We start from the raw sequence: 12895 nt of genomic DNA on the forward strand, positions 1-12895 counted from the left end.
CATATGAGTGGTCAGTAAGGAAGCTTTTGGCTGCAAGTAAGGAACACTGAAGTACAAATAGCATAAATGACAAAGACATATTATCTTACTAACAGGAAACCTGGAAGTAGGTGGTTCTTGAGTTGACCCATGACTTACCAGTGTTGCCAAGGACCCAGCTCTTCCACCTTTCTCTCTACCATCTTAAGGTACTGATTTTTACACTCTGACCTTCCCCCTCATTGTTGGAAGATGCTGCAGCTCTTCAAGGAATCACCTCTTCATACAATCGCTTACAGAAACCTGAAACTCTGGATTTTAAGGAAGGAAACTTTTTCCCAGTGCCCTACCCAAGAAACTTCCCCTCATGTGCCATTGGCCAGAATCATACCACACATCCATGCCTTAGTTGTGAGGTAGGCTGAGCATGTGCCTGTCTGCCATTGTCAACCCCTGTGGTGGGTGGTGAGCTCTGCCCAGCAAGAAGGAAAGGAGAGGTGTTGGCAATTGTGTAGGCTAACAACAGTGTTTGCCACAAGAGACAAAGAAGATCCAGGATAGCAGAGCATTCTTAGTCCAGCAAAGGACAGTATTTTTTGAAGATAAGAATGTGGTCAACTGGAATAGTGAAGATAAGAAAAACAGTAATCAATAAAAATATAACGGGACCAGGCACAGTGGCTCATGCCTGTAATCCCAGCACTTTGGGAGGCCAATGCAGGAGGATCGCTTGAGCCCAGGAGTTCAAGACCAGCCTGGGCAACACAGCAAGACCTCATCTCTACAAAAAGTTAAAAAATTAGCCAGGCATGGTGGTGCATGCCTGTGGTTCCAGCTACTCAGGGGGCTGAGGTGGGAGGATTGCTTGAGCCCAGAAGGTTGAGGTTGGAGTGAGCCATGATCACACCACTGCACTCCAGTCTGGGCAACAGAGCAAGACCCTGTCTCATAAACAAAAACAACAAATTTTTTTTGAGTTGTCTCAGTTTTCCTTATAAACTTGTCATAAAATGAAGTTTTAAAACCTCATATTCAATAGAAAACCAAACGTGCTTCCTATAAAATGTCCATAATAATAAATACAAAAACAACAAAAGAATCTTACTAATTTCTAGGTAGACAGCATAGCCTGCAGAAGATTCTAATCCTGAGCCAAGCTCTCTACAAAAGGGTGAGATCCCAAGTGTCAAAGAGGCATTAAAGACATGCACCACACGATTCAGTGTCCTCTAATGTCTGTCATAGACCATCTTAGCTCTGGGACCTCACAGTGCTAAGCATCCTAAGCTTCTGGGAACATGCAGTAGATCCTTATCTTTGATCTGAAGAGGTACTCTGTTTATTAAATATGAAAAATTATAATTTGTGCTATTGACTCTAACTCCTGTATGACAAGCAAAGTCAAAAGAATCCCCTGTGTGCCTTGATGCTTGTTTCGGTGTGTGCCTGGAGAGAGGGATGAATGTCTTAAGCTTCACCATCAGAAATTGCCATTTTTTACATCAAAAAGGATCTGCAGTTGTCATTTCTAATACAGTTCAGCCTAATCAACCACCAAGGATGTTAACATTGATTCTGGGGAGGCATGAGGGGATGGAAAATCTTTTAATTATATTTTATTATATTACTCATGAGCATGTATTATTTTTGAATTGTTAACAATTCTAATTTTAAAAAATTAAGGAACAAAAAGAGAATGCTTAGTCTGAGCTGTCAAAAGCTGTGAATAAGTTGTAAGTCCCTGGGCCGGTCCCATTATTTTTCTAGTCTAGGATTTCTTCACCTCAGTACTATTGACTTACTGGACCAGATAGTTGTGTTGGGGTGGGGGGCTGTCCTGTGTATTGTAGGATGTTTGGCAGCATCCCTGGCTTCTACCCACTGTTGACAGTATTACCCCCCAAAATGACAATAAAAAATGTCTCCAGATGTTGCCAAACGTTTTCCAGGGGGCAAACGCACCCCTGGTTGAGAATCACTGTTCTTGTCCTCAATTTCTCATCAATAAAAGGAAGCACAGAACCGAGTGCTTTAAGCTTCCCTGAAGCACCAAATTCTCTGACTCCATCAATGTCAAATCTGTAAATGTGTTTTCCAGAAGTTATTTTCCTCCAGAACCACTAGAGGGGACACTCTGCTACACAAAGGACAAAAACAGAGCACTCTGGGAACTTTGTTTTCCTCTCCTCTTGACTTTGTTTCTGTTTCTGACCGCCCCAGCCTTAAATAAATAGTCTTTGATGTTGAGTGTGATAACCCCTCACCATGAAGCATGAAGAGTTGTTTGTCTTGTGCCTGGTGCCATTAAAGTCAGTGTTTTTAGATATGGCGGGGAGGGGAGAGCAAAATGTTCTCTGCTTTTTAAACATTCTTTGTAAGGTAGTCAGATGAATCATGCCTCTAAAAAAAGATATGCATTTCCATAAGCGGAGCCTGCAGGACAACCAGGCTGGGAGGTGGAAAATCTAGTTCTCTTCCTGGTCCTGCCACTTCTGGGCTGTGTGATGTTGGCCAAATTTCTTGACTTCTCTGGTTTTATATAAATAACGGAACTGAAGACGCTGAGGCTGAGAAGTTAAGGTCACACAGTATGTTAAGTGGCCAAGCAAGGACTTGCATCTGACCCATCAACTTCATAGAATAGTTGTGAAAACCAAATGAGATGGAGTACGTGAAAGAGTTTTGAAAAATAGAAAACCACACAAGTTCAAGGTGTGGATGTGTAGATATTGTGGGAATGAGAGAAGGGGATGGCTACGGGGTGGCATGAGGGAGCAGGAACAGAAGTTACTCCTTCTCCAAGTGTTGTATATTACAGGAAAGAGCCTCAGTGCCCCCAAATACTTCACTACTGATGGAGCTTCATCCCTAGAACTTAAGGTCTCCAACCCTATATAAGTGGACACATCACTAAGAGGAGTTTATCTCTCATGAGTTGTTTAAACACCTTAGTGAAAGTGAGGGATCTATATCGACACTGGTTTTTAAACATTTTTTTAAAACCCTGAACCACGATAGAAAATATGTTTCACAGAGAGACCCAGCTCACATACATATTATAAAATTGAAAGTGTTTGTTATAATGTACTTGGATCTTTTCTATTGTTTTATTTTATTCTATCACTTGAAACCAATGCTGACCCACTAAATAATGAGTCCTGACCTACGCTTGAAGGTATTATACTAGAAGGTTTTGTGGAGGGGAAAGAGTATAGGGTCCTGGGGCTGGTGTAGGGAGGAAACAGATGTGGCCTCCAAACAATGCTCAAGGAGCCCTAAAGATGAACTTTTTACAGTTTGCCAAGGGCTCATTCTCTGAGGCATGATTCAGGAGGAAGAAAATAGAACAATAATTCCAAATTCGAATTCCCAAAATTCACCCGAATGAGTGATGATGGGCTATTGGGTAGCAATCTCTAGGCTGGATTCTCAGAGGTTATGATCTAAACCCCACATCATTAACATAAAATATGGATAGCATAAAATAACCAGCACAAAAAAAAAACATTTTTAATCCAACATCTATTGAGCCATTATTATATATCAGACATTGCACTAAGCACTTTACATGAGTGATAGGACATACATTAAGTTTAAGTGTTCCCTGATTTTCTTCTCTTCCTGCCCACTAACAAGATTTCTGGATTTGTCTGTCCAATTTCTTTTTCTGCTCCATCAGAAGAAGAACTGGACAGAAGCAGAAGAACCAGAGGAATGCTGATTAGGACTGGAAAGAAAGCTTTTACGGAGTTTGGGAGAAAGAAAGGGAGGCAGAAGCTATGGAGTGTAAGGGGCTTGGATAGGAGAGGGAAAGGATGCTAAGGGGAATTGAAGGGGCTCTTTGTGATGTTTGAGAAATGCAAGTATTAATATGAGTTAATTAGAAGTTACTTTTGGCAACTAGACTGGGTTTCTTGGACTGCAACCCTGCCCCCTCCCCAAGACCGCACCCTGTGGGTCATGGTCTGAATAGGGTTACATGTGCATTATCTTATTTAATCTGCATAACAAACCCATAAGGTGGTATTAGTATTTCCTTTTTCTCACATGAAGAAAAAGAACTTGATACAGTCGAAGTAACCTTACATTACATGCAGGTAATAAATAGTGAAACCAGGACTGGGACTTAAGACTTTTGATCATGAAAGCAGAAACTCTTAAGTCCATGAGCATAGATGATTCCCAGTATAAACAATACCAGTTAATAAAATACTCGAGAATAAATTTAACAAAATAATTGCAAGACTTGTACACTGAAAACAACAAAACATTGCTGAAATAAATCAAAGATCTAAATAAATGAGAAGGCTTCCTAAGTTTATGAATCAGATGACTTAATATTGCTAATATGGGATTACTCCCAAAATTGATCTGCAGGTACAATTTAACATCTATCAAAACCCCAGCTGGATTTTTGCAGAAATTGAGAAGCTGATCCTAAAAATCATACAGCAATTCAAGGGATTCAGAATAGCCAAACAATCTTGAAAAAGAACAAAGTTGGTAGATTCACACTTCCTAATTTCCAAACATAACATAAAGCTATAGTAATCAAAACAGTGTGGTACTGACATAACAATAGATATCTAAATCAATGGAATAGAATTAAGACTCCAGGAATAAATATTAATATTTATTGTCAGTTGATTTTTGACAAAGGGGCCAAGACAATTCAATAGAGGAAAGAATAAACTTTTTTTAAAATAAACTCTTTATTTTAGAATAGTTTTATATGTACAGAATTGTTGTAAAAATAATCTTTTCAACAAATAGTTATGGGACAACCAGATAGCCACATGAAAAGAATGAATGTGGATCCCTACCTCACACCTAAGCAAAATTAACTTAAAGTGTATCATAGATCTAAATGTAAGAACTAAAACTAGGCCGGGCGCGGTGGCTCAAGCCTATAATCCCAGCACTTTGGGAGGCCGAGACGGGTGGATCACGAGGTCAGGAGATCAAGACCATCCTGGCTAACATGGTGAAACCCCATCTCTACTAAAAAAAATACAAAAAATTAGCCAGGCGAGGTGGCGGGCACCTGTAGTCCCAGCTACTCGGGAGGCTGAGGCAGGAGAATGGTGTAAACCCGGGAGGCGGAGCTTGCAGTGAGCTGAGATCCGGCCACTGCACTCCAGCCTGGGAGACAGAGCGAGACTCCATCTCAAAAAAAAGAACTAAAACTATAAAATTCTTAGAAGAAAACTCAGGTGTAAATCTCCATGACCTTGGGTTAGATAATGTTTTCTTAAATATGATGCCAAAAGTACAAGTGATGAGAGAGAAGATTGATAAGTTGGACTTCATCAAAATTAAAAACTTTTATGCTTCAGATAACACCAACCGGAAATGACAACCATAGACAGGGGGATAATATTGTAAAATATATATCTGATAAGGGACTTATGTCTGGGATATATAAAGAATCCCTAAAACTCAAAAATTAAAAAAATTTAAAAATAGGCTGAGCACGGTGGCTCACGCCTGTAATCCCAGCACCTTGGGAGGCCAAGGCAGGCGGATCACCTGAGGTTGGGAGTTTGACACCAGTTGGACTTCATCAAAATTCAAAACTTTTATGCTTCAAATAACACCAACCAGAAATGAAATGACAATCATGGACAGGGAGATAATATTATAAAATATATCTGATAAGGGACTTGTGTCTGGGATATATAAAGAATCCCTAAAACTGAAAAATTTAAAAAAAAAAATTTAGTCCGAGTGGCTCACACCTGTAATCCCAGCACTTTAGGAGGCCGAGGCAGGCAGATCACCTGAGGTCAGGAGTTCAAGACCAGCCTGACCAACATAGAGAAACTCCGTCTCTACTAAAAATACAAAATTAGCCAGGCATGGTGGCGCATGCCTGTAATCTCAGCACTTGGGAGGCTGAGGCAGGAGAATTGCTTGAACCCGGGAGGTGGAGGTTGTAATGAGCTGAGATGGTGCCATTGCACTCCAGCCTAGGCAATAAGAGGGAAACTCCATCAAAAAAAAAAAAAAAAAAAAAAAAAGCCCAATTTGAAAGATAAAGGATTTGAATAGACAGTTCTCCAAAGAAGATATACAAGTGACCAATAAGCTCCTGAAAACACACTCAACATCATTAGTCATTTGTTAAATGCAATTCAAAACCACAATGAGATATCACATTGTACCCACTAGGATGGCTATAATAAAAAAGACAGACAATAACAGCGTTGGTGAGGATGTGGGGAAATCAGAACCCTCATAAATTGCTGGTGAGAATGTAAAATGATGCAGCACTTTGGAAAACAGTTTGACAGTTTCTCAAAATGTTAAACATAGTATGATATCACCTAGCAATCCCACTCTTTTGTGTCTACCCAAGAGACATGAATGCATGTCCACAAAAAAAAAAAACTTGCACATGAATGTTCATAGCAACATTATTCATAACAGCCAGAAAGTGAAAACAACTCAAGTGTTCATCAACTGAGATTTGGATAAACAAAATGTTGTATACTCACACAGTGGAATATTATTTGGGCATAAAAAGGAATGAAGTACTAAACTATTCTATGCCTTAGTTCATTTGCTGTTGCTTAAACAGAACACTTGAAACTGGGTAATTCATAAAGAAAAGAAATTCACTTCTTACAGTTATGAAGGCTGAGAAGTCCAAAGTCTAGGGATCACATCTGGTGAGGACCTTCTTACTGGTGGGGACTCTCTGGCAAGTCCCAAGGTGACACAGGACATTACATGGTGAGGGGGCTGAAAGTGCTAGCTCAGGTCCCTCTTCCTCTTCTTATAAAGCCACAAGTCTCTCTCTTGTGATAACCCATTAATCCATTAACCAATTAATCATTAATCCATGAGTGGATTAACCATCTCTGAAAGACCCCACCTCTCAATACTGCCATATTGGAGATTAAATTTCAACATGAGTTTTGGAGAGGACAGATATTTGAACCATATATTGTATGATTCCATTTGTAGAAAATATCCAGAAGAGGAAAATCTATAGAGACAGAAACTAGATGAGTGGTCGTCTAGGGCTGGTAGGTGGGGACAAATGAAGAATGTGATACCTAATAGGCACGGTGTTTTTTTGGGGGGTGACAAAAAACGTTAAAAACATAGATTACAAATTACATAATTCTGTAAATACACTAAAACCCATTGAATTGTACACTTTAAGTGGGTGAACTTTATGGTATGTAAATTATACCTTAATAATTTTTTTTAAAGAGAGGGAATGAAATGAGAGAAATCTAAGGCAGCAAGTATAGACAAGTCTTCCAAGGAATTCCTTGCATTAATAAAGGTTTGGTTTTAATTACCAGCATTTAACTGCATTTGTTGTAGCAAAGGAGGAGGCTGCTCCACTTCAGGTAGAAGCTAGGGAAGTGATATTGTACTTACTTCTCTGTATCTTCAAATGGATATTTGTCCCAGTTCTCTGATTTTATGTTCACTGTTAGTATCAACCCCAGAGCATATAACCCAAGAATCTGTGTCTCACTTAAGCTTACTGATCATTTCTGCTTCTTTTCTTTATTTTTCTGTTCACATTATCCTGATAGGATGCAGGGTGAAGAAATGATCAGCCTTTGTTCATCTTATTAGAGGAATAAATACCTGTGTGTATGAAGCAAGCAAGGCCACTGAGTCTTTGGGGAAACAGAGCAGGGAGGTGCCCAGAGGCATTTTTTGCAGAGAAGGAAGAAAAGAATAAACAAGTCTTCTGCCAAAAATGCCTGGAACTTAAAGTGATTTCCTCAGCCCAAGATCAGGCTGTGTGCAGACACTGACAGTGAACCTGATCAGTTGCTGCTGCTCCCTTGATTAAAAGCATGTGGCTTTCTCTCTTGTGAAATTCACCTCTATAAATTCCACCTGCCTAGGGATTCAAACTACAAGGAACAAGTGCAATTCCTCAGAGTGGCAACTGGCAGAGCTCCCAGGAACAAGGTAGAACTACACAATGTCCCAGGCATCAGAGGCACAGATTGCCTGAGCCAGGGACAGTGGTCTCTGTGACCTGACACCCCACCCACAGTGGGAAGGAAAGCTGTGGGTGTGTTATCGAGGAGGCCTCCACAAGGGGCTGAAAATTCCTGGTTTTGTCTTCCTCTTGGAATGAGACATTTACTCTAAAAGAATCATGGAAAAGTACAAACCACAGAATCATAAACCACACGGGGAGAGGCTACCTCGTAGGTCATTCTTACACTGGGCCCAGATACCCCAAAAGCAGATGTTCTCTTCTCGCCACCCCTCCTCGCCTTTGCTTGCCCACAGTCATTGCCAGGACTCTCCCTCAGGCCCAGAAAGGCAGCCGATTCCTGGTAGGAGGGCGCTAAGAGTAGAAAGTAACTACCATTGTCAAGTCCAGATCTGTTCCCTGTCCCTTCCCGTTGCTCCTGCACTCTAAAACCACACCACAGTTCCAACTCTTTTTCTGAGTCCAGAGTCTTTGAGAGTGCCGTCATGTCCTTCTTCCTGTAGCGTTCTTGTCTACCCCAGATGTATCCCTTTAATTTCACTGACCTTCCCACCCATATCCATGAGGCCAGAAGGCAACAAAAAGACAAGCGTGGACTCTGGCTCCCGCCGAGGTACTCTGTCCCCCGTGGCTCTCGGATTTTGCATTTTGCATGCCACAGACCTGCGTCCATCCGACCTCCCTAGTTTCTCATCCCTGCTTGAACCTGATGACTGACTCGCCCTCCTGGCCACGCTGAGTAACCCGCCCAGTTGCCAAACCTCAGACCTGGTGTTGACGCAGTAAGAAGGCCTGAGGCCCATGTTGCCAGAACATTCCTAATTGTTTCACTGTTTCCTTGTAGGATTTGGTTTCAAGTCCCATCTTTATCCTTGTCTCCTTTCTCCTGGCCAGGGTGCCCTTGGTCAATATTCCTTCATTCGCTCCAGCCACTCAGCACCGTGATTAAGAAAACAGGATGTGAGATTAGATGATCCAGACTCTGCCACGAACTAACTAGCTGTGAGGCTTCAGAAAAGTGTCTTAACCTCTCTGAGCATCCATTTCCTCCTCTATAGCATTAAGACTATTAATAGTACGTACCTCACAGCTTTTTTGTTGTGATAACCAATAAATGAAATAATCTTCATAAAGCACAGAGGCTTGAATGTTCACTCTAAGTATTTAATATGTGTCCTCTACTATTTTATTTTGCAATTATCATTCCTTAATTCATCAGATATTTACCAAGCCTCAGGCCAGGCACTGAGATATAAATATCCCCTTTAAAGAGCAGTCATGTCTTAAATCCAGGAAGAGCTAGTTCATGTTGGCACCTAGGGCAGGGAGCTAAGCCCAGGGCCACAGTACAGAGGCAGAGGAGAATAGACTGACCACCAGCAGCTGCCCGGGGATGGTGACAAAAGTGCCTTCCACCTTTCCGCATCTCTTTCAATACCACTGCAACTCCTTGAGTAGGTGGGCACCACACAGAAGGGGGATGGCAGAGGGGCAGTGAGAGGTCCCCAGGGAAACAGCCTCTTCTTCTTCCCTGCTTCTCTGACAGAGCACGGCCATGCCTCTGCCATGCAGGAGGGTGATGTCCTTTGGGGAGGCCTTGTTGAATCTGTCTGGGGCTGTTTCGGAAGTAGGAAGGGCGGCTGGGGGTGGGGAGACGGCAGGAATGTTCTCCTGGCCTGCTGGTCTGTGCCGGCGAGTGTGCTGAGAGGAGGGCCTCTGGACATCAAAGGTTCCTTTTGTCCCCTTCCGAGTGGCAGGGCAGCCCAGCCGGGCTGCTGGCGATGACTCAGGCCTGGCCCTGACGTCACCCACGCCCGGCCACTGGCCTCCCTCTGAAGCCAGGAAACTAGCTGGGGAGTGGCACTCGCAGCTGCAGCAAATCTCAAAATAAAGAGGCAACGGCCTTTCTCCTCTCCATCTCCCTACAGCACACCTTTTATTTCTTTTCTTCTTTTTTTTAAGCCTCACGAAAGATTTTACTTGTAGATCAACTTTCAAAATGTAGGAAGTCAGAATGGGTGACATCATCAGAAAAATATGTGGAGCCGATCGCCACAAGAAGTGAAGAACCCAGGGCACGAAAGCGGTTGTGACTCCTGGGCCCAAGGAGTTGGCAGCGTCTGGGCTTCAGAGGAGCCAGCGCCTCCGAGTAAGTGAAGGCCCACTTTTGGCACCCCCTCACTCAGCGCCCTTCACCGTAGGGCGCCATCTTGTTCCCTGACGCCTACAGCTTGCCAAGCCCCAGCCCAGAGTTGGGAGTAGGGACTGCATTTGGGAGACCCTCTAAATACGGCCCCAAAGGGATCTGATATCTCTCTTCTCTACAGGATCAGAAAAGAATGCAAAAAAAAAAAAAAAAAAAAAAAAGAACAATACTAAGACGGAAACCCAGGGAAGAATGGCCCAACTGATGCCTTTCCCTGTCAACCCTCTTGTTTTGCCTCCTCTTCCTCCCCTCACCTGAGTACTCTGTTTCAGACGGTCAGAATGTTTGTTCAGAGTTCTGGATTGTTTGCTTCCTAGATCTTATACTGAGCGATCAGACGTAAAAATAAACCCTGTTCTAGGCAAATACGTGTCCTGTGCCATCAAATGGTATTTTCACACTTAACCTGGTAAAAGATGACAGCCCTGGTAAAAAGATGCACACAACCGTGCTGCCTTTACTGCGCACGTTTCTGATTGTTCCGTGTATGAACCTACATTATCTTATTGCCCTGTTTACAGAGGACTTATTTTCATTCCTACTTGTGCCATCGTATCTCAGATGACATTAAACACAAAGACACAATGTGTCTGTTTTAACTTTGACTACAAACTCATAGTTCTTCACAAAGCCTGTAATTTCACAGCCTCTGGAAGTTCCTACCCAAGAAAGTTAAGTTCCCAAGAGAAAAGTTTTGACATGTACATGAGAACGGCACACAGGCATAGAAATCATACCCTGATTTTCCTGGCTTCTAAAGTCATCCCCTGAGTCAGCATCTAGTCTTCGTACAGCTGACGTATCGGAGAAGATGTGTTCTTCAGAAATTCTATGTTAAAATTATTGGGGAGCGGGGGTGCCTCATTTTAAAGGCAGTAAGGAAGCTTGTCATTTACTGGAAAACAGTGGCATATTCCTTTGTAAACGGACAACTCCCTTTGGAAATTAACTGTCACACACTAAAATATCTGTTTTATAGGCCTTATGTTTTACTTTTTGTTTTACTTTAATATATTAGGTGGTCTTGAAGTGAGGCTCTGCTGTACTCCTGTTCTTGTGGCTCTGAGATCTGAATGTTGTGACCACTAATTTGGTAAGTGTCATTTGTCCCCAACAGCTACTTAAATTTAAGTCTCCCAATTCTCCTTTTTCAGTTTACGGTAAGATTTAAAGAAAGGGGGAAAGGGCACAGAGATTTCTGTACACAATGATAATAGCTGTATCAAAAACAATATTAGGATAGGCTAATTGTTATAATAGAACCCCAAATCTATAGTGGCTCAAACACAATAGTTTATTTCTTGCTTATGTAACAGTACAGGTCAGTGGGGCAACTGTTTTTCATGCATTCATTCAGAGACACAGGTAGAAAGGGGCTTTGCCTTCTGCAGCATGTGGTTTTCAAGGTCGCCTGGGGGTGTCTCCACTCCTCAGTGAAGTAAGAAAAGAGCGTGAAAAGGTGCACATGGGAGTTTTTTATGGGCCCTGCCTAGAAGTGGTGCGTATTACTTCTACTCACATTCCATTGGCTAAAACTCCATCACATGACCACAACTAACCACAGAGGAGTCTGGGAAATGTAGTCCCTGATGGGGCAGCCACTTAGCAGTGACAGCTCTGGAGGGTTTCTAAAGAAGAAGTAGTTCTCTCTGGCACAGCACATAAAAGAAACTTGGAGACTCTCAAGGATAAAGTTGCATAGAAACAGTGGGATAAGTAAAAAAATTATCCACATTTAGATTTTCCTGACTGACACTCTTAGGTAACATCTGGCCATGAGCGCAAGACGCAATGGATGAGATTTCTCAACACCTCTGTCCATTATGACCCTGAGTGAGCACCATCATGTTGCCCATGGCCAGTGAACCACGAAGGACATTTTCCTTATTTCCTTCTCCTTATTTTTCCCCTCAGTATCCTCTTGGTCTAGGACTATACCGGCTTTGTCTCCTTCCTGGATCTAGTCATATTAGTTGGAATTGTGACAGAATTCTGCTTCCCCAACTAGGAGCCCCAGTAGTCTGTAGGAAAGCTCTTGACTTCCTTAGCTTGTAGTTTTCTCTGCTTCTGGAGGCTTTGGAAATGTATCCTACCTAATCTGCTCCAGGTCTTGAGATACTTGATCGGGGAAAAATTCCCTAAGGTGAGACCTTTAAACCAAATTATTAGAGAAACTGTTTTTTTCTTTTCTTTTCTTTTCTTTTCTTTTTTTTTTAGACAGAGTCTCACTCTATTGCCAGGCTGGAGTACATCAGCATGATCTCAGTTCACTGCAACCTCTGCCTCCCAGGTTCAAGTGATTTTACTGCCTCAGCCACCCAAGTAGCTGGGACTACAGGCATGCACCACCACACCCAGCTAATTTTTGTATTTTATAGTAGAGTTGGGGTTTCACCATGTTGGCCAGGATGGTCTTGATCTCTTGACCTCGTGATCTGCCGGCCTTGGTCTCCCAAAGTGCCGAGATTACAGACATGAGCCACTGCGCCCAGCCAAGAAACTTTTTTTTTCTTTGAGACAGGGTTTCACTCTGTCACCCAGGCTGGAGTACAGTGGCGCAATCATGGCTCACTGCAGCCTCAACTTCTCAGGTTCAAGCGATCCTCCCAAGTAGCTGAGACTACAGGAATGCGTCACCATGCCTGGCTAATTTTTGTATTTTTTGTAGAAACAAGGTTTCACCATGTTGCCCAGGCTGGTCTTGAACTCCTGGGCTCAAGCAATCCACCCAC

At 42.5% G+C, this 12895-nt stretch overlaps 1 protein-coding gene across 6 annotated transcripts in view; it reads left to right on the forward strand.

The window, feature by feature from the left end:
* Positions 1-12895, forward strand: part of ZBTB38 (zinc finger and BTB domain containing 38) — a 125411-nt gene that overhangs the window by 33025 nt on the left and 79491 nt on the right. For 4 of the 6 annotated variants that reach the window (XR_013413419.1, XR_013413418.1, XR_013413420.1 and 1 more), the window contains exons 1-2: positions 9820-10106; positions 11182-11256. The gene's annotated coding sequence lies outside the window, so the exon portion shown is untranslated. Of the gene's footprint in view, positions 1-9819; positions 10107-11181; positions 11257-12895 lie in introns of those variants that run through there. The other 2 variants (XR_013413421.1, XM_077990895.1) reach the window with 1 other exon arrangement.

This window comes from Macaca mulatta, chromosome 2 (genome assembly GCF_049350105.2).
Source record: "Macaca mulatta isolate MMU2019108-1 chromosome 2, T2T-MMU8v2.0, whole genome shotgun sequence".
Lineage (NCBI taxonomy): Eukaryota > Metazoa > Chordata > Mammalia > Primates > Cercopithecidae > Macaca > Macaca mulatta.